The following is a 22,005-nucleotide window of genomic DNA, read 5'->3' as shown; positions in this document are numbered from 1 at the left end:
CCCATACCTTCTACTCTGATCTCATACTTTTTACTGCTTTAACATATTCCAGAAGTATTTGGCCTTTTCCATCATTCTCAAGCACACCAAAAACCCCCTTCAAACGTCTGCCTCAGGACCTTTACATTTGCTATTTCTCCCAACTAGAACCCCCTTCTAATCTTTGCCTTCTTAGCTAAAATATCATCTCTTTAGAGGGTCTTTTTTTTACCTCCTCAGCCACATCCTTATTTTAAATTCCTCAGAACCCTCATGATTATCTTATTGAAGTTATCTTATTTATTTAATTTTTTAAATGTCTCTCTCTGAAACAGAAACACAAGTATTTAAAAAATAGCAATGTCTTTATCCTGTTGACCTCAGAGTTGCATCAGCCAGGCTCCCCTGCTGTCCAGTTCATTTAAGTAGAGGATGAGAAAAAAGATAGCTATATGCCTCTGTGGCAGGACATAGCTCCTTTCAGGCAGGTCCCTAACTATTTTCTTTCTGATGATGTAGGGTGATAAAGTTTAGCTACTTGGCTTCTCTTCCTGTCTTCACTGTCACTTACCCCACAGGGCTTTAGCTTCCTTTAATGCTGTTCACACCCTTTACAAATAGATCTTTCATCAAACTCCCTTAGTTATCTGTGGCAAGTATGCCATATCTTTCTTTCCAAAACTTGAATTTTGTATTAACCAGTACTTAGTATAGACCCTGGTATGTGGTAATGTCCAACATGTATTCTTTGAATGAATGAATGAACAAATGAATGAATAATTGGGCTGTTTTGCTCGTCAGTCAGAATCCATGAAGCTGAAAGTTACCATCCTATTTTAAAACCAAAATTCAATTTTTAAAACTAAAATTCTTCAGATCTAGTCTACTTATAACATTTTAAAGTCTAAGCTTAAGATTTAGTGAAAACAAACATAGTTTTTTTCTTTAAGGAAGGGATTGCATGTTCACTTTTTTTTTGGAGGAGAATGAGTTATTTTTAATATTTGCTATTTTTTGGAATTTGAACTCTGTAATACACTGTAAACAAAATTCATTTTTGCAGGTGAAGAAGCCAAAGGCCAGACCTGAAGAGAGATTTGTCCAAGAATACTATGGTACTAGAACAAACTTTTCCATTTCTGTTTTTTTGCTTTCTGGGTGATATCAAACTGTTTCATGAATTATTAAGTAATTCTTGAGTAAGACTTACCCCTAAATTATCTTACCCTATTGGCATCCTTTTCTGCCATTTAATTCTGGTGATCAAAACTCTCTTCCTATAATTCAGAAAAGATATGGCAGGCAGCTGCCCTGAGCTCATACTTTGACCAAACATCCTCTCCCAGAGGCCCAGTTAAACAGTGGATTGCACTGAACATTCTGTCCTGGTGCCCTGGCCTCCTTATAGATGGTAGATGCTGTGGCAATTTATCCAAACCTCCTGCCCCTCCAGATCACTTCCCAGCTGATTTCTCACATCTGGCTTCTGCAGGGTCTGCCTTCTCTGTGGTCCAGCTTACTCAGCCCACCCAGTAAGGTTGCATAGTTTAGATAGATGCTGGAGTCATCTAATAGAATCTTTTTTGTTCTAGTTAATTGGCTGCATGTCTTCTTATGACCTGATTGTGGGTAAAGGACTATTTGTTAAACACTTTGAATCCTTAGAACCTAGCAGGGCACTTTAGTACTTACTAGTCAATCATTTAATTCTCTTGAATAAGAGAGAAAATTACTCTAATTATAAATTTTATACCTGAATCGTTTTTATTTCAGTTCATTTAAGCATGTTCTGGGTTGTGAAATTTAAGAAGAAATAAAAAACTTGGAATAAATTCAATAAAATTACACATTATAATGTAGCAATGATGTATGTATAGGCATGGAGGAGGGCAAGAGCAAAGAGAATTGAAAATAAAGTGTTTTCATCAGGGAAATGGAAATTAAAACACAGTGAGATACCATCTTACTCCAGTTAGAACGGCCATTACTAAAAAGTCAAAAAACAATAGATGTTGGTGTGGTTGCAATTGAAAGAGAAATAGTTATCTACTGTTGGTGGGAATATAAATTAGTATACCTTCTTTAGAGATCAGTATGGAGATTTATCAAAGAACTAAAAGAAGATCTACATTTGATTCTGCAATCCTGCTATTGGGTATCCACCCAGAAGAAAAGAAATCATTATATCAAAAAGATACCTACCCTTGCGTGTTTATTGTAGCACAATTCACAATACCAATGGTATGGAACCAACCAAAGTGCCTATCAACTGATGAGTAGATTAAGAAATTTATACACACACACACACACCCCCCATGAAGTGATAAGAGAGAATGAAACAATGTCTTTTGCAGCAACTTGAATAGGACTGGAGGCCATCCTCCTAAGTGATGTAACTCAGGAATAGAAAAATAAATGCTGCATGGTCTCCTTTATAAGTGAGAGCTAGACTCTGGATACAGAAAGAGTGGTATGATGGAAACTGGGGACTCAGGTGAGGGAGGCCGGGAGGGGGTGAGTGATGAAAAATTACTTACGGGGTACAACGAATGCTACTTGGGGTAATGGGTACACCAAAAGTCTAGACTATATAGTATATACATGTAACAGAATTCAATCTGTACTCCCTAAATCTATTAAAATAAATAAAAAGTATTAACCAGATCACAACACTGATAAGTTGAAAACACTTATTAATCCATTTAGAAATAACAATCATCTATCCATCACATGGCTGCATGGTAAAAAGATTAGTGAGAAATGTGGCATTGTTGTATATTTTGCCATCTTTTTGATTTCTGACTTTTAAATAAAACACGGTTGACCCTCAAAAAAGAAATTATTTTAGCATAGAAAAATTATTGAATAATTTTCATTATTTTAATTTTTTTTAAAAAGGTAATCGTTCCTAAAGGATATTTGAAATAAATATAAGATTGAAGAAATAAAATTTAGAAGAGAATCACAGGTGAGTAACAACAATGACTGGAGAGTGGTGAATAAAGGGAATTAGAGATTCCGTGGCTCCTGGCTTTGCAGAATTTGAAAAGAGCCTAGTGTGAGGAGGTTGATCTATGAGGGATTAAGATGATTTCCATTAGGGACCAGACAGGAGGTAACAGGCTTAAGTTGTAGCATGAGGGATTTAGATAAGAGAAAAGGAAAAATTTTCAGACAGTGAGGTTTGGTAGACACTGGAATGTGTAACTGGGGAAGCTTGTGGAATTTCCCTCTGTAGAAGGACAGTGTCTCATTTGCCTGAAGGATGGACTCTACGTGACCTCTCCAAGTGTCTACTGAGCCTAGAAGGTGTATCACACCTGGAAGAAGGGAGCTTGAGTGATCTCGGATAATGAAAACAGGGTGGACAATCCGTATTTATTTTGATTTATATATGTCACATATGTAAATTATTCCTGATATAGTTTTTCTTTTTCATTTGGTTGAATCATTTTTTTCTTGGTTGAATGTTTTTGTTTTTAAGGCCTCAAGGTTAGTTTATGTAAAAATATTATAGGGAGGGAACTCTTTCATCTTACTTTAGAATATATGTTTACAGAGAAATAGGCAAGGATATTTGGACATATTTGATTTTAATTTCATTTCCTATTCTAAATTAAAATACCCCCCCCCACTGTTTTTTCTATTGGTATTTAAGGGTAAATTTTTAAAAATTAACTTAGTCTCGATATTTCTCAACAGATTTTTTTGGCAGAACAAGTATCCCGAATTGGAAGAGGTTCTCTGTATTTAATTTCCTCTCAGGAAGTTTACCTTCCGAAGTCCAAGTGTGAGGTCAAGCTTTGGGTTGCCGGAAATAGTAATGTTCTTTACTGTCTAAGCACCCAGACAACGTTTAATGAAACATCCTACTTTGTGGACACTGGTAAGGATTAAAATGGTCTGTTTCCTCTTTTTCATGATTAGTGATTTCTTTATCTAAACTCAGAAATAAAATTGTATGAGAATTAGAGCATCTGAATTCTCATAATTCAGCTATAATTGCAAATTTTCAGCTACAGGTGACTTTCATCATTTCCCCCCCTAAAGATTAAGATATAGTGCAGGCCAAAATGGAAGTAAGCTTTAGAACTCATAATGTACTTCATGCAAACAATTCCATGGTATTCTAAAGCTGATTTCTTTCTAACTCAGTTTTAGTTGATCTGAGAACATTTATGGATTAAAGCAATGAATTGTTTATAAATATCCCATATTCACATAGCCCTTCATGTTTGTTAAAGTGTTTACTTGTTTAATATCTTGTTTGATGTCAGCAACAGCCTTGTGACTATCACAATGTTATAGATGACAAAATACCTCAAAGAAGATTTGATTTGCTCAAGATCACAAATTTAGAAAATGTGAAGTTGGAACACATCTAATTTCAAAGCCTGGGTGTTTTCTAGTGCCCTATGCTATGCTATTTCTGAGAATCTGTGATTTCCAGGTATTTTACTTATTTCAGTGTTGATGAGATTTTTGCTTCTAATTTATCCTGAATCAAATCATATTAGATACTGTGACACTGGAGTTATTACCAAATAAAAAAATCGTGCTAACATTCTTACGAAGTAAAACACAAAATGTTTTCAAAATATTCTGCCACGTCACATAAAAAGTCATGTAAATTTCTGATAGAACACTCCTTATGAGATTGCAACCCATTTTAATTCATACAAGCTATTAATTATTAAGCAGTATTTTGTTTTTATGACAAAATGTACTTTAATTGTTGCATCTATCTCTGACAGAATATTGCAAGCACCTCCCACAGTCTCTGGCACTCTATCTTTGGGGTTCAGTGACTTTATTTCCTTCTCTGACAGTTCGGAAGTTTGCTTAATACTGACTCAGAGGAAGCATTCTAGCTGAGTCCTCACATGGTCTTGTTTACAGCTCCGGAGTGTACATAATGGATAAGCTACTGACTTCCACAAGACCCCACACTTCCTGGGTGTGTGGGTGGGTGTGCTTGCGCCTGTGAATTAAGATTGTGCAATCTTCCTGCTAGCTGCATCAGGTTGCAAAGTCTTTTCACATCTCTTAATTTTTTTTTCTAATGTGCCTAATTTCATGATCCAAAAACAATGTATTCTATGGGACGTATGCTGGTGACTAATTATAAACATGGAAAAGTCTGTAAGTTTGTAACAAGATTAAACCTGATATTGAGGTAGAGTGCAGAGAAATTTGCCTAAAGAAATAGTGTGAAATAAAGCTGCTAGTGGCTATAGATGAATATGGTTCTGTCTATGGGATTTGTTTCCTTCATTATAATTATAATTACCACTTGCAAAGAACTGAGTCTGTGGAAAGAACTTTGTTAGGTCAATGTCATCTTAACTGATTCTGTTGCTAGCCCTAAAAGGTAAATATGGGTCTAGCACTTTTACAGAATAAAGAAAACTAGAGAATTCAAAAAACATGTTCTGTGTTGTACTGATGGTAAATGCCCAAGTAATGACTGGGTTCAGGTTGTTTGACTACAGTGACAAACTAGGTTTTTTCCATATATCACTCTGGTTCCTTTTTTTTTTTTTTTCTCCCTGGGGGGCAGGTAAGATTTTGCATGAAATGTAATTAGAGTTCATTAGAAGCACTGTTTCTGAATCTTAACAGGGTTCAGGCTAAGGCTATTTGAAGGATGATGATGATATACTGAGAATAGCTTCATCAAACTCTTGAATATTTCAGGGAAGGTGGACTCAAGGTATAAACGTCACATAGACCCCAGATCATTCTTGCCTGGAGAAGAAGAATACGTCCATGATTCTGTATACAATCTGTCTTGAACATAGTACTAAAGGGATTAAATTCATCATCAATGAATATTGATGTTAAAAATCCAGACAAAAAATTTTTCAACCAGCTTTTCCATCAAACTAAGCAGGCTTTATCATCTCAAGATAGTGCTTGCTAAATTTAGGCACTGTCTGTAACTCTTCATTTTAAAAGCCATCATAATCTTTCCCTTTGTTTTCTCTTTCCAGCTGTGGCTGCTGCTGTTGCTGCTGCTGCCGTTGCTACTGCTGCTAAAATGTGAGGCTTGCCATGTGCCACTTCTGCAGGGGACAGCTTTGTTTTTCAAAACGCATGGAATGGAGTTTGTGGGTATACTGGTTGCAGGCAATGAAAGATCTGAATGACTATTGAAGAATGACCACAAGTCACCAGGCGTGGGTGTATTTATCCGTTTGCCTCATTACTAAGAGGTTTTGTTCCAAAAAACTATCCGGAAAGGATTTAGTTTGGGGCAGTAGAGAGAGAGAGGGAGTGGAATACAATTTTTAATTTTTTTAAACAATTCATTTTAGCTTCCAATTGAAATATTCTGATTTTTTTTATGTTGAAATTGGGAAATTACTTCATAGTCTTCCAATTAATGTATGTATGTGTGTATAATAATAAAACATATGGTGCTTTATAGGTGAGTGTATTTTTAACTTGATCCTTTGTAATTTGCAAATCAGTTAACTTGCTCCTGAAAACTTTAGGGTTTACCCTTTCAGCTACTGTTTTCTGGGCATGGGCTAGGGTAGTTTAAACACTGATTTACTCCTGGAGTGAATAGGAAATAAATTATTTTTTCCATTTTATAGGTGAGGAAACTGAGGTTCTGAGAGGTAAAATGATGTACTCAGAGACATAGAGATAGTAAATACAGGCAGAGGCAGAAGTTTCTCAGAATTTCTTCTCACCTTCCGAGTGTTGTCTTTTGTCTCTGCTGGACTTCTGCCTTTACTCTACTTTTACTTAGTGGTGAGAGTGGCCTGATTGTGAGTCTTCTTTCTACTTGAAAATCTATAATCTGACTTTAAATATGAAGCAAAACAGTATCTTTTTTTTTTAAGACAGAGCCTCAAGCTGTCACTCTGGGTAAAGTGCTGTGGCGTCACAGTTCACAGCAACCTCCAACTCCTGGGCTTAAGTGATTCTCTTGCCTCAGCCTCCCAAGTAGCTGGGACTACAGGCACCCACCACAATACCTGGCTATTTTTTGGTTGTAGTTGTCGTTGATGTTTGGCGGGCCTGGGCTGGATTTGAACCCGCCAGCTCTGGTGTATGTGGCTGGCGCCCTAGCCGCTTGAGCTACAGGCACTGAAGTGTACAAAACAGTATCTTAAATTTTCAAGTATAATCTATGATGATAGTTTTCTTGTTTTGTTGTTACTAACTGAATATAGAGAGGAGGTTAGGAAAGGAAGGCCAAGCTGTGGTAAAGCCTTAGAAGCAGAGGACCTAAATAAAAATTTCAGTTCTGCCTGTTATAGCTGTGTGACCTCTTTCAGCCTTGTGTTCTCTGGTGAATTTGAAATGATAATACTAACTTTCCAGGGTTATTGTGTGGTTTAAATGAGAAAATTTGTGGGCAAATGCCTAGCTGTGGTTATTACATGGTAGATACTTAACAGGAGCTGAGAAATTAGAAGAAAATGTAATTAAGATGCATGTCTGATTTCAAGACTTAAGTATAAGAAAAAAAGTATGGCTTTATTTATTTATTTAGACTGTAGTCAGTTTGGGGCTCGGATTTGTACTTGGTGGTTTTAGAGAAGGGTGCACGTGACATGCTTTGTTTATATCCAAATTCAATCTTCCACATGAGTAGCAATCTAGCTAGATCAACAGGAAATACATTGCATGAATAAAATTTAGGTATGAGACGGTATATACAGAGTCAATTTTTTTCTGGAATAGTTCACATCTAAATAATACACCCTTTATAGCATTCCTCCCTTCTTTTAATTGCTCTCAAGACTAATAAATTCCTCTGGAGATTTTACTAATAAAAGTTAAAGAAGCCAAGCTAGGTTGGGGAGTTAATTGCTGGCTTTATTTAGTACAGTTTTTTTTTTCTTAAATCTCCTCTCTGATCTGAGGAAAATGTAAATGTGAGTAGCCAGGGAACTCACATTTCACTGGAATTCAACCTTCCTGGCTGTGGCTATATCATCCCACTCTGCGAGTGGCATCTTGCATTTTTTTTCAATAGCACTTTTTCTCCTATTCATTTGAGAGTTAGTTCCACGCATCAAATATGTTTTTGGAAAGCCTTCTTCTAGCAGCTCCCATACTGTTGACCTGAGGATTAAGCCAGGCACCCCAAGTGAGGACACAGAAGTCTGGGAAGGCAGCAAGGAGTCAGGGCCTGGTCAGGCAGGAGAGAAGAAAAGCCGGCATGGACGTGGTTGACGGTTGGGAGGGCAGGGAGCTCAGCTGTCCGTGGTGCACAGTTAAAGCAGGCAGAAGGGGAGTAAGCCCTCCAGATTACTGCTGGAAGCAGGACTGCTTCCCCAGGACCAGCTGTGTTGTTTTCCTCCCGGCTGTCCTCCAGCATGCTCCCTCCATCTTTCTAAAGGCACAGAGCACAGCTTTGGCACCATATGCTTGGGACCTACAGAGTTGCTGCAATTAAGAGAGGAGAGAGTTTTTGTACATTGCACTTGTTGAACCTACTTTTATTGATAACTCTAAGCGTGATGTTTGCTCTATTTGTTATGACTATGGCGAGGACTATCGTCTCTTTTTCTCATAGGTCCTCACTGTACAGGAGAATCCAAGGTGGTTGTTGCCAAGACACAAAGTAATACTGTTACCTTTTACTCTATTGCATGCTTCACTGAAATCCACCACACAGAATTGAGCTTAACTGCCCAAAAAGCTCCCCAAAGCGAAACAAGATCTTTTGTGTTGTGTGTGTTTAACTCCCTGTTCACAGTCAGCAGGTTACAGAATACCCATTTGTCCTAAAAGTTGGCATCTTTACTTCAGAAATTACTGAAAAAGACTTGGCAAACAATCAGTACCTCTCTGGTGAATTTATTGCTAATTTTCCTAACAGTATTCTGGGCATTATCAACATTTCTGTTTTTGAAATTTTTTTAAATACAGTTTTAAACCTTACAAGGATTTTTCAGTTCTCTTTCGCCTGTATTTGCACCTTATAGGAGTATAGGTATTTTATTCACATAGATATTATTATCTTCATTTTGTGGAAGACAAGACAGGACCGGAGACTTCAGAGAAGTGGGTCACCTAAGAACACACAGCCAGTAAGTAAACAAAACTAACTTTTGAATCTTTTGTACACTCACTCTAGACTCTCCTCTCTCTCCCAGAGCATGTACCTTTTATATAAATGCTGACAAAGTATTGGGTGATGATCTCCACTGAAATGAATTTGTTTAAGCTATGGTGGTCTCTTGCCCTCTCCTTGTAGCTCATTTTCTTTTCTAGTTTGTTTAATAAATCTGTCTCTATTAAGAGTTACAATGCAGGCCCAATATTCAACTGTAAGAGGAAGCCATATTACCAGGAAGGTCAGAAACATGCTAAGGTGTTTAGAGAGATTGATTAGGTTGGGTGGTATCTTAAAAGAGCAGGAACAGGAAAAATAATTGGTTTACTATTTGGAAAATAACAAAGTGAGATCTGAATTGACACCATAATTGGTATAACAAAATAGATTCCAGATGTGTTAAATGTGTAAAAGTAAATCATTAAAAAATTATAATAACATTAACATTTATCTCAGGAGAGGGCAGAACTTTTTAAGTGTAAAGATAATAAAAGGAAGAATAGACAAATATGTATAGATAAGATCACATAAAAATTTACTTTCGAATATTCAGAATATAATAAAAATCACACAAATAGGAAAATACTTAGCGCTGGATAAATAAAAGGCTGTTATTTTTAATATATGAAAAGTTGTTACAAATCAAAGACAAAAAGTACCAAGACTAAAGTAAAAAATGAATAAAAGATATAATCAGAAAATTCAATGAAGAAGAGATAGAAATCACTATTTTCTATTACAAGACTTTAACCCTTTTTATAAAGAAAGAAAGATACACTTTCTCTATCAAAATACAATGAATGTTTGAATGTATATATTTAATTTTGGTCATGGTGTAGTGAAATGGACAAATGCATACTGGAGGGGCTAAAACTATGAACTTTCCTGAAAACACTTTTAAAATAGGTTTTAAGAACCTCAAAGAATGTCTTTAACCTCATGGACATTTCAAATAAAGATATATATGTACGAAAATTTTTATTTCAACATTTTAGAAAAGCTTTTAATTATGGAAACATTCTCCATTAACATATAGTTAGAGAGAATATTATAACAAATCTGTATGTGGCAATATTCAGTTTTAAAAATTATTAATATTTTTCTGATTTTGTTTCATGTGTTTATTTCTTTCTCTTTCACTTTGTACAAAATTATCTTGAAGCAAATCAAAAGCATCTTATTTTTTTAATTTATAAACACTTCTGAACGATAAAAACTTTAAAAAGAAGTAACTAAAGGACATTATTTAGTCTAAGGGAAGTGAAAAAGTTTATGTTCAAATTTCTTGATAGTTTCAAGAAAGTCTTTTATATATAAGATGTATACCTCCTTCAGAATCCAAACAAGGTTTACACATTATACTTGGTATGCATATGACCTCTTAAATTTCTTTTAATGTAGAACAATCCTCTCTTCCCTCTTTTTCTTCGTATTTATTTGATAAACTGGGATTGGTCCTAAAGAATGTCCTACATTCTAGATTTAGCTAATGGCTGCTTTACAGTGGTGTTTGATTTTTTTTTCCCCTCGATTCTTCTTATTTCCTGTAAACCGGTATTTAGAGAGAGAGGCTTGGTTAGAGGCAGGCTCATTTGTATTTTTATTTTAGGACAAGAATACTGTATGTGTGTATTTTCCACTTCCTGTTGTACTACACAAAAATGAGTATATACAGTTTCTGGTTACCCCACTTTTAGTGAGGTTAAGATAGATTAGTAGGTTCTTATAAGTCCTCCCTTAAAAATTTTCATAGTTTAGTTGTTATAACATTTACTAGGTATCACTGCCTAGGCCTATAAGAATTATAAAATGATATTTAAAAATTCTGTCAGTTTTTTTTTTTTTTTTTTTTTGAGACAGAGTCTCACTGTGTTACCCTAGGTAGAGTGCTGTGGCATCACAGCTCAAGCAACCTCAAACTCTCGGGCTTAAGTGATTCTCTTGTCTCAGCCTCCCAAGTAGGTGGGACTACAGGCACCTATCACAATGCCTAGTTATTTTTTGTTGCAGTTGTCATTGTTGCTTAGCTGGCTTAGGCTGGGTTCGAACCTGCTAGCCTCGGCATATGTGGCTGGTGCTGTAACCCCTGTGCTAGGGGCGCTGAGCCATCTGTCAGTTATTAATAGTTTGCATTACCTAGCCGGTAATTTTGTTAAAAGTAAAACTTTTCCTCTCCAACAATTTAGTTACCCTGAAATAGTTCATGCTGAAAAAACATGTACATACTTGTTTTTTCCCTTATATATCAATTTGCAGAATAATGAGTTGGTGCCCTTGCAACCTCCATCTTGTTGGCTTATGAATGGTAAAAACTGTTAAGAACATAAGTGTTCAATAATAAAATATAAATTGTGGTATGTCCATATTATGAAGTCACGTTATAAACATTGTGCAGTCTTTAAATTTCAAACAATGTATGAAACATAGAAAAATATTCAGGATAAAATAATAGTAAAAAGATCAGAAAGTGTACATAGTGTGGTCCAAATATTATCTAAAATAAAAGCATTATAAAATGCTGTTTTTGCCTCAAATACTGACATGATTACCAGAGAATAGTGAGTTTCAGGGTCTTCCAACTTGTAAAACATGTATTATTTCCTATAGACCCTTCTATAAAATACATTACTTTTATCATTACAAGAAAATGTAAATTTGTTTCAAAGAGAGGTCTCTGGGTAAGTCACACTGGGAGAGATTCATAGATGCTGATCTTTGCTCCAGCCTTGACTTCTCTTGTGACTTTGGACCTTCTCTTTCACCTCTAAACTAGTCTTTATGGTGTTAACTGCACAACTGGAAGGATTGAAAACATGCTCAATTGTGTAGACTCTGAAGCATCTTTTACATTAAATAGGACCCTTTCTGTTGACTCATAGTCAGTAGAAGAGGGTCTATTAAATTGAGTCAGAATCAACCCAATTTGACCAGTTCAGAAGACAGCTGACATAAATTACTGGTCTTTGGTTTTTTTGTTTGTTTGTTTGTTTTTTGTATCCTTGTGTTTGTGTATCTTATCAACTATCCCATTGGTCCACATCAGCTGAACAGATGGACCACAATGTCAAGATTAGGAAAGATACTGTATGTACTTGTTGCTTAGTTTCAAGAAAGAACACAGTGGTTTTGATTTGACAAATTCTTAGTGAAATTGAAGAAAGAAACTACCTGATCTCCAGGAACTTCCTTGAGGCCTAGTTTCTACCTCTGTAAAATGGAGATTAGATGATTTGACTCATAAGGTTGTTTCTAGTACAATGTTTATAAAATTTCTGACATAATCTCTGGCATTCAAAAGGTTCTCAACAAACGCTAGTTTTCTCTTGTCTTCTTCCAAAGATAGAAGGAAGTAGTCTTTTCTACTTTCACAATATTGTAGTATCAGAGAGCCAATCATGGCAATAGGCTATCTAGATTCAAGTCCAGCTCCATTCTTGGCTTTGTGATATAAGTGAACTTCTTGTGCCTCAGTTTCCTTATCTGAAAATGGGGGTACAAATAAAGCCTACTTACAGACTTTTGTGCATATTAAATCAATTAGTAAATACAGAGTGCTTAGAATTTTTTGGCATAAAATAGGAACTATGTGAGTGTTAACTACTATCACGATCATCTGCCTAGTTGAATGAGATTTCCAAGCTCAGGGTTCAAGGCACTTCCCTCTTATGTGACCCATAAGATACACTGACCACTTCCTTGCTTTTTACTTCTCTTTTTCTGGCTCCTTTATAAACCTTCCTTTTCCACATCTGGATTTTGATTAAATAGGTCAAGATGTCCTCTTGCTATTAAAAGTAGTCAGGATTATGTGAAGTTTGTCCTTTTTCTTATTGTTGTTGTAGTGGCCACGTGTGTGTCTGTGTGTACATGCACACGTGTTGAGATATGGGGAGACAGCCCCCCTAATGGATTTGGATCCAGTTGCAACTTGCCAGACATCCATTTTCTAACTAGTCTTTTGTGGGGTGATTTCTAGATTGTTTTGCTTCTGTAGTGTATCATTTTACTAGTATATTGCTCAAAAGGTAAACATTACACTATGCTCAGTCAAGGATGGGAATGAGATGACCTAAGCTCTTCCAAATACATGACAATAGAAGGATTGTTAGATGCGTTTAGGACAAGCAGGTGAATGACTAACAAAGAGACATGGCCATATTATTCAAAGACTATGATAGCCAATCAGTGCACAGGGAGAATGAGGTTCTGAATTGAAAACAATACTTTCAAATTATAGGGACTGTATCAGAAAACATTTCCCACCCAAACTGAAGATAATAGATCCAGAGTGGATATGATATACCTTCTGGGGCAATTAAATGAAAGATAAGTGTCAAAATGTTCTGCTGGTGAAACCAAGATGGCCCTTTATTTAGTCACAGGCACTGGGGTATTTTTTCAAGTTCCACCAGAATGGTCAGGGTGTATACTTTAGGAAAAAAGTCAATTTTAACATACCTGTGGAAATGTCATGTTGTTGAACATATACAGCGATAGAAATGGAGTTTGGAGAAATGAGTGTCAATAAAATAAAGTTTCTCATTAAGCAGCCAGCAGTTCTCAGAGTAGAAAGTAATCTGATACTGAGGATAGGATGTAAGAATCTAGTGAGGAATAGGACAATCCACTCAGATATTCTACTTTACTGAAACTATTGATTAAGAGCATTTATGTTCACCTATTTTAATTCTGTGTTCACAAGGGCATAGACTGAGGCACCCTCTGTTCTACTGATGGTCCATACCCACAGGAGTGGGTGATGTGTGCAAATGCCTGATGGTAGCGATCCTGTTAGATGGACCTTTTATCTGGGACAGATTACACAGGGCCTTGTAGGCCGTGCTAAGGATTCGGGAGGTTGGGAAGCCATTTGTTGGTTTTAAACAAGGAAGTGAGAGAAAAATGGGGTGCTATTTATACATTTATAAAATAGGAAATTGAAAAAATCATCTGCTTGAACTATTTTAAACTGAAAAGATGACTTACTTTTCATTCACCAAAACTTTAGAAGCACACAAAAATAGCATATTAGGGTTCTCAAAGACACAGAAACAATAGAATAATATATTATAAGAATAGGATTTATATATTTGATCAGGGATTTTGTGTGCAAGTATACATATATAAATTGGCTCATGTGATTACAGGCTAAAAATTCTGATTAGAGTTGATATTAGAATTTTGAGTCTGAATTCAATAGGGCAGCAGGCTGAAGGAGATTTAGCAGCCATAGTTTCTATCTTGCAGTCTTGAAGCAAATTTCTTCCTGTTCGGGAAACCTCAGCCCTTGCTGTTAGAAGACATTTAACTGATTGAATGAGCCCATCCACATTATGGAGGATAATTTGCTTTACTAAAAGTCTACTGATTAAATGCTAATTGTATCTAAAAATATAGCTTCACGGCAATATTGGACTGGTGTTTGACCAAATATTTGGCACCATAGTCAAGCTAAGTTGACACATAAAATTAACCATTGCAGATAATAGGAAAATTTATGGTATTACCCTTAGTTTAGATGTGGCTTGTTAGAGAAGAAGAGTTAATTGACTGTTCTTCACTTTAGGCTTACAGTCACTAAGAGAGAGACCACTCTCTTTATCTGCTTCACACTTGGAAGGGGAAATATAAGGTAGCTAGAGAACTTTATATCCCCTTGGAAATGTGTAGGATAAATATTATCCTACAAAATGCAAGCTGACAAGCACCATTATTTGAACACTTCCCTTTTTGTTTTGTTATCACACAGTCTTTCTACTACGTGACAACCTTGTGATAAGGACTAAAGCTCTTTAGGTTCATTATTGACATTACAGAAACTGAGTAATTGATATTTTGCTAATTAACTGGAATTTGCCACTTTTAAAAAATGAGTATCTCCATCCTTAATAGACAATTTTTTCTTCTTAGAAGACAATATTTACCAAATCTCTATTGCCATGTTTAAAGAAGATGAAAAAGGATATGGGATTGGGTTGTGGAAGGTTAACACTTTCATTTGATGACAGAAAAGGCAGAGTTTCCTTCCTACTTTTTAGTTTTAAAAGTCTTTGTCTGGGCTGGATGAAGTGGCTCATGCCTGTATATTATGCAGCCTTAAAGAAAGATGGAGACTTTACCTCTTTCATGTTTACATGGATGGAGCTAGAACATATTCTTCTTAGCAAAGTATCTCAGGAATGGAAGAAAAAGTATTCAATGTACTCAGCTCTACTATGAAGCTAAATTATAGCTTTCACATGAAGGCTATAATCCAACTATAGCACAAGACTATGAGGAAAGGGCCAAGGAAGGGGAAGGGAGGGGGGAGGTTATGGTGGAGAGAGGGTAATGGGGGGGCCACACCTATGGTGCATCTTAGAATGGGTACAGGTGAAACTTACTAAATGCAGAATACAAATGCCTACATAGAGTAAATAAGAAAATGCCAGAAAGGCTACGTTGAACAGTTTGATGAGAATATTTCAGATTGTATATGAAACCAGCACATTGTACCCCTCGATTGCACTAATGTACACAGCTATGATTTAACAATAAAAAAATAAATTAATAAAATAAAAATTTCTAGCACTCTGGGAAGCTGAGGCAGGAGGTGCCCTTGAGCTCTGGAGTTCAAGACCAGCCTGAACAAGAAAGAGATCCTGACTACTAAAAAAAAAAAAAATATATTGAAAACTTAGCCAGGTGTTCTGGTAGGTGCCTGGGAGACTGAAATAGGAGGATCACTTGAGTCGAGGTTGCTGTGAGCCAGGCCAAGGCTGCAGAACTCTAGCTTGTAACAACAGAGGGAGACTCTGCCTCAGGAAAAAAAAAAGTCTTTCCCTGTACATTTTGGAGCCATGGTGATAAATACATCATGGTTGGTGATAAATATACACCAAGCAACAGTAAAACATATATATATTGCATATATATTTTTATACATATAATACATACACACACACGTATATATATAGTTCATAGCTCATTAAATATTACCAAAGGTTGACAAGGAAGATAAGAAAAATATTTTGTTTCTTCAAAAAAAGTTTGCTTATTATTCCATTACAAGAACTTTAAAGGTCACTTTGTGATTCATTATTTAAAACAAAAATAATCATAAAACTTCTAATAATCTTTCATAAAGTTTCATTTAAACTATGATTGTAAAAATCATTCAGATCAAGTTTCAACAAAACAAATAATACCAAGGGCAAATGATTAATTATCAACTGATAGTGTTCAATGCTGATAAACATGAGTTTGATCTTTACATGAGAAATGTGGTTTCAGGGCCTGTGCTTTAGTCTGCGTTTGAAGGTTTTAGTCTGTGTCTCTAACCCTCTGAAATGTACCTTTAGTCGCTATTGGGACTTAGCAAAAGATCTATGGGCAAATTAATATACACAAACCCTCCTGTGAGAAAACAACTCAAGAGCTGCAGGTTACTTGCTAAAAGTAATGAAAACTTCGGTATCTTGAACATATTTCTTTACGTGAACCTTGGTTTCCTCACCTATAAAATGGTCATGTGAATACCCACTATGTCACATAGTTATGACTATTAAATGAGATATTGTACAGAAAGCTCTTCACCTTTGTAAGTGCTCGAAAAATATTGGAGCTTTCTAGTTCATGTATTACCAAATTTGGTATGTAAATCTGGATTTCAGAGATCATGGTGAATTCAAAATCTTGGTTAAACCAGCATTTCTAATTATAGCATACTTCAGCAAACTTTTCAACAGAGCATCTAGCAGCTGAAAAACTTTGAATGCCATCATTCTTTCCTTTCTTCTCTATCCTCATACTTCCTCAACTTCTGGAAAAAATGCTAACAAATAATGAGACATCTATAGTAGAATATAAGTGGCAAGGATTACTCATAAATTCAAATTCTTAATAAGTAGGAATTAATCTTTTGCATCTTTGCTCCTGGGATTACCTATTTTCCTATTTGTATTTCATGTATCATTTATCGGCTTAAAAAGTATAACCAATTTTTACAATATTTTAGAATATATCCAAACTTCTATCCATAAGATTTTTAAAGTTTGGAGGGAATTTTTAGTTTAGGAGTGAAAATAATAGCAACTCTACCTCAGAGTGCCATTGTGAGGATTAAATAAATAATACACGACAATCGTGCTTGACACAGACTAGTTAAGACTCAACATAACTGTTATCTGTGAATCTCAGGACAGTTATATTTCCAGTATTTTGAACATTATCAATGTTCAGTGCCTAGCAAATTTTTGCTGAGTTGAGTAGAGTAGTAGTTAATGGTTATACATAAGGGTTTCATGGAGTAGGTTAATAGTTGTCAAGAAAACGTTTTAAAGTACACAATGTTTAAATGTGAAGTGGGGAGAAGAAAAGGAATTAAAATTAATGGTTTCCTTTTCATATAATAAACTTTTTTGGGCTTGGAGCTTATAGCTTGGTGGTTACGGCACCAGCCACATACACTGAGGCAGGTGGGTTTGAACTTGGCCTGGGCCAGCTGAACAACAATGACAACTGCAACAAAAAATTGCCAGGCACATGGCGGGTGCCTGTAGTCCCAGCACTTGGGAGGCTGAGGCAAGAGAATCACTTAAGCCTGAGAGTTTGAGGTTGCTATGAGCTGTGATGCCACGGCACTCTCCCAAGGGCAACATAGTGAGACTCTGTCTCAAAAAAAAATAAGTAAATAAATAAATAAATGTCTTAACCCAATAATTAAGTAAAGGGGGTGAGGGATGTATTAATCAGTATGATAGAAGCATCCCAAATTGTATATGAAATCAGCATATTGTACCCCATAAATGCATTAATGTATAAATGATCTACCTCTTTATAGTCTAATAAAAAAATAAATAAACTTTTTGGTATGAGTTCAATGTGGCTATGACTCAAATGGAGTTTTTGGTTTTAGCCTCCAGTGTAATGTTTTACTCATTTTCCTTATTACCAGGAATCTAATGCCAGTGCCTAGAGTGTGAGAGAGAGCAAAGTCTTGAAATGTAATGAATTCTAAAGGTGTTTCATTGTCCCCACAACTGTAAATGAAAACCACATCCTTTCTTTCTGGCCAAGGTGACGGTAAAAACATTCTGTAAGTTACGTTTTATAAGTATTTGTTTTATAATTGAAGGGACATTTTGAGAACTGCACATTTATGGCTGTAGATGAGATGCTAGTGCTGTGTGAGCTACCTGCGTGGAGCTCTGTTTGCAGCTGTGGTAGCTGGGGAAGGGGAAGGAAAGCAAAGAGGCACCAGAACCAAGGTTAGGCACTAGAGAATAACTAATGATAAATCAAGGTCTGCTGGGGGGAAAATCTAAGGTACAAACATCAGGAGAGGAACTTATAAACCAGACCTGTGGAGATACAAGCAAGGATGAAAGCTGGGTCAAAAGTCAGGAATTTGGAGTTGAGTGAGGAACATGAGAATGTGCTAGAACAAGCCTGATGTCTTCAATTCCCATTGTGTCTGCAGATCAGGCCTGGCAAATCCACTATCAACACAGACCAGCGAGCTTAACACTCCGAGCAAAGACACGTTACTTACTGATACAATGGTGGCCGTGTGTTAGTAGAAAACTTAGATCAGTTTGGGAGAGATGAGATATTTTTATGAACAGAATGTTTCATCTTTATAAGAAGATATTTCTGTATTGTATCTCAAATCATTAGCAGGACAAAAATTAAAATAACACAAGAGAAGTATTATTCCACCCCATCTTGATGGTCTTTTTAATCTCTGTCCCCAACTGTGACAAGTAACATGTTATAGGATATGTTACTATCATAGTAGGAGCAATTTTTTGGAAGGTATTTTTTGTGGATTGATTTTAACGACAATTATACAAAATCTTTTTTCTTATCCAAAACTAATGGCAACACTGACTTGTTTGAGAAAAATTCTACTGCTTTTGAATATGTCATTCTGTCTACTTTCCTTAGGACCATGTTTTTCTATCTGTAAAATTTATTTGCCAGTAACTGCCAAAACTATTCCATTACATTTAAAAAAACCTTATTGAAAAAAAATCTAAAACATGCCCCACAGGAAAAAGTATAAGAAATACACATGAACCTATCATTCAACTGCAAGAATTATTGATAGTTTGACAATCTTGTTTTATTTAGCACCGCCCCTTTTCTTGGCTGGAGTATTTAGGCAAATTCCAAGCATTGTGTCATTTTACCTATAAATACTTTATGCAATGCTAATTAAAAAAAATGCTTTATGTACAAACCATGTCATTATGGCTTATAAAATTAACACTATTGTAGTGTAATCTAACATTAAATCCATATTTAATTAACAATCACCTCACATATTTTAGCAACATATCCCATTTGTTATAACTAAGCAAAGATGATGTGACATGTGAGTGACTGGAAATCATAAAAGACGCTATTTGAATAAACATTTACACTGGTGTTAATATGATGATGATACTTTTATTATGTATTATATTAGGTGTTATTATGATGATAATGAGAGACTTTTAATCTATTGTATTGAAAATAATTACCGTCTCTGGGAAACAGTCAGTTGCCAAAATCCTTCATTTTAAACTTTATGTTTTAGAAAATCAATTTATAAGTTCTTGCTTTTTAATTTTTATAAAACTTTGATTTCCTAATGATATTGGATAATTCATTTTTCTTCTTTGTTTCTATTTTAAAATATTTTATTTTTATGTTTATAAAACAAATTCATGTTCTTCATAAAAGTCTTGGAAAAACAATTATAATTTCATGACCCAGTGATGGCCACTCAACATTTTGAAATATTTCCCACTGTTTCCTATGTGTATATGACATATACAAGTATGTATAAAATGTACAAAATTAGGATTTCCTTATATTTCCATTTATTTCAATTTACATTTTACTTTATGTGTTTCCCAAGTTATTGGACAGCACATAACATTTTCATAACTTTTGTGTTACTCTATACCTATTTCATGTCATAATTCCCTAAAATGGTTACTATGTTAAAGAGTATAAATAGTTGTAAGATTTTTTAATATCTATTGCCTGGTTAGCCCCCAGAAATTATCTACTAGCTCAATTTGCAGAAAATGATTACTTAAAAACATTCAATTGTATCATTATAAAATATTGATGTTTCTTTTTTTGATGTATGAAGTATTACATCTCAGTTTTCTTTTGAACTTCCTATGAGGATGAAATCCTGTTTGAAAGTTCTTTTATAAATGTTTATCTTGATAATCATAACTCTTTGTCTTTATTTATGATGTTTGTCCTGCTTTCTATTTCAGGGTTCATCTGTAGGACTTGTAAAGCCTCCTCTATAATAAAGATATAAACAATATTTTATGTTAAATATATTTTCTAACTTTTAAAATTAAATTCCACTTGTGTTTCCTAAAGAATTTTACAGTGGTTTTGATTGTTATTCTTTTCAAAGACTTTTACTTAGGAAGTACTACTAAGATCATAAATACTGTGTAAAGTTATATGCTTCACATTGATTTATGATTTTTAAAATTACGTAACTCTCTCTCTCTCTCTCTCTCTCTTTTTTATTTCCAGATGGAATCTTGCTCTGTTGCCAGAGCTAGATAGCTGACTGCAACCTTCAACTCCTAGACGCAAAGGATCCTTCTGCCTCAGACTCTGGAGAAGCTGGGAGGACAAGTGTGTCACCATGCCTGGCTCATTTTTTCTATTTTTCGTAGAGACAGCATCTCACTCTTGTTCAGGCTTGTTTCCAACTCCTGACCTTAAATGATCCTTCCATCAGGGCTTCCCAGGGTGCTAGGATTACAGGTGTGAGCAACCACTCCTTTAACTCTTAATTTTTAGAAGATCATACGAGGGGAGGCAGTGACAACTTTTTTCAATTATTTCATTTCCATATCATCTAATACATGCTCTTTTCTTTCCTTATAGATATTGTCATAGCAACTTTATCTTTGGCAAAGTTTTAGGTTCACTTTGGAACCTAACAGTGCATCTATCTGTATGCTGTCCCCCCGCAGGAGACTGTCAGGAGATGTCCCGTGGAGTCTTCTTTTGTATACCATATAGTACTTTAAACATGTCGTCAAAAATTTGTTGTATGACATGAACGATCAATGGGTCATTGATATACCTGGGAAAGTATTAAGTTTCAGGTAAATAAATGCCCTTTTTGAACGGTTTAAATACTCAACTTTTGGGAAAAGAGGCACTAGGCCTGACCAGTGCTTTAATGACCCTTCTAGTTCCTGATTTTTTAATCTAACATTCAGACAGCCACTTTCGGAGTTAGAGCATCAAGTTAGGTTTTGATGGCTTGCAGGATCAGGACCAACATTTGGATCCAAGAGATTTTAACTCAGTATTTTTCCGAAGCAGTTGTGATGCATAGATGTAGGCATTTCTTAAACCTTAGTAATATACAAACCACTTTTGCAAAAAACTATGAAGATTTCACTGTCCTGTCATTCCAGCAAGATCGCCTTATATGTTAAATCTGGAATATCTCAACAATATTCTAAAGAATTTGCTTCTGGGGAATTCTTTTCTAGGGTTGGCGCACTCCCCTGCACTGGGCTGTAAACGCACCTCCACCGGGACCCCACCGCCTTTGCAGCTCCCTGCAGTATTGCAGGTGCTCTCTCAGACTCTTGCTGCATGGACAATCCTGAACCTTGCCGGGCTCCTTTGCTCACTCTTACTCGGCAGCCGGCAGCCTCTCTCTCGCCTTCATGCCTCCTTCCTGCCTTCTGGAGGCCCCGGAGTTCTCTGGCACCTGGCTGGGCTGTGTGTCTCAGCCTGGCTCTCCCAGGCTTGGCCCGGGCTCACAGGGCTCTGGTTAGGATGGAACACTCCAACCGCTCAGTGAATAGATGCCGGGGAGACCCCTTCCCAGATTCCTTCCCTTCCCCCTCCCTTGCCTTTGCAGTGTTGACAGGATGTGTTCAAAAAATTATTTTTGTTTCATTGCTTATTAAGTACCG

At 35.8% G+C, this 22,005-nt stretch overlaps 1 pseudogene; it reads left to right on the top strand.

Annotated features, from left to right (window-relative positions):
* LOC128571810 (E3 ubiquitin-protein ligase UHRF1-like) overlaps positions 1-8,942 on the top strand; it is a 103,834-nt pseudogene extending 94,892 nt beyond the window's left edge.
* The last annotated feature ends 13,063 nt before the right edge of the window (positions 8,943-22,005 follow it).

The sequence above is a fragment of the Nycticebus coucang genome, chromosome 2 (assembly GCF_027406575.1).
Source record: "Nycticebus coucang isolate mNycCou1 chromosome 2, mNycCou1.pri, whole genome shotgun sequence".
NCBI classification, from domain to species: domain Eukaryota; kingdom Metazoa; phylum Chordata; class Mammalia; order Primates; family Lorisidae; genus Nycticebus; species Nycticebus coucang.
Note: the sequence above shows the minus strand (reverse complement) of the source record. Positions and strands in the feature narration are given on the sequence as shown.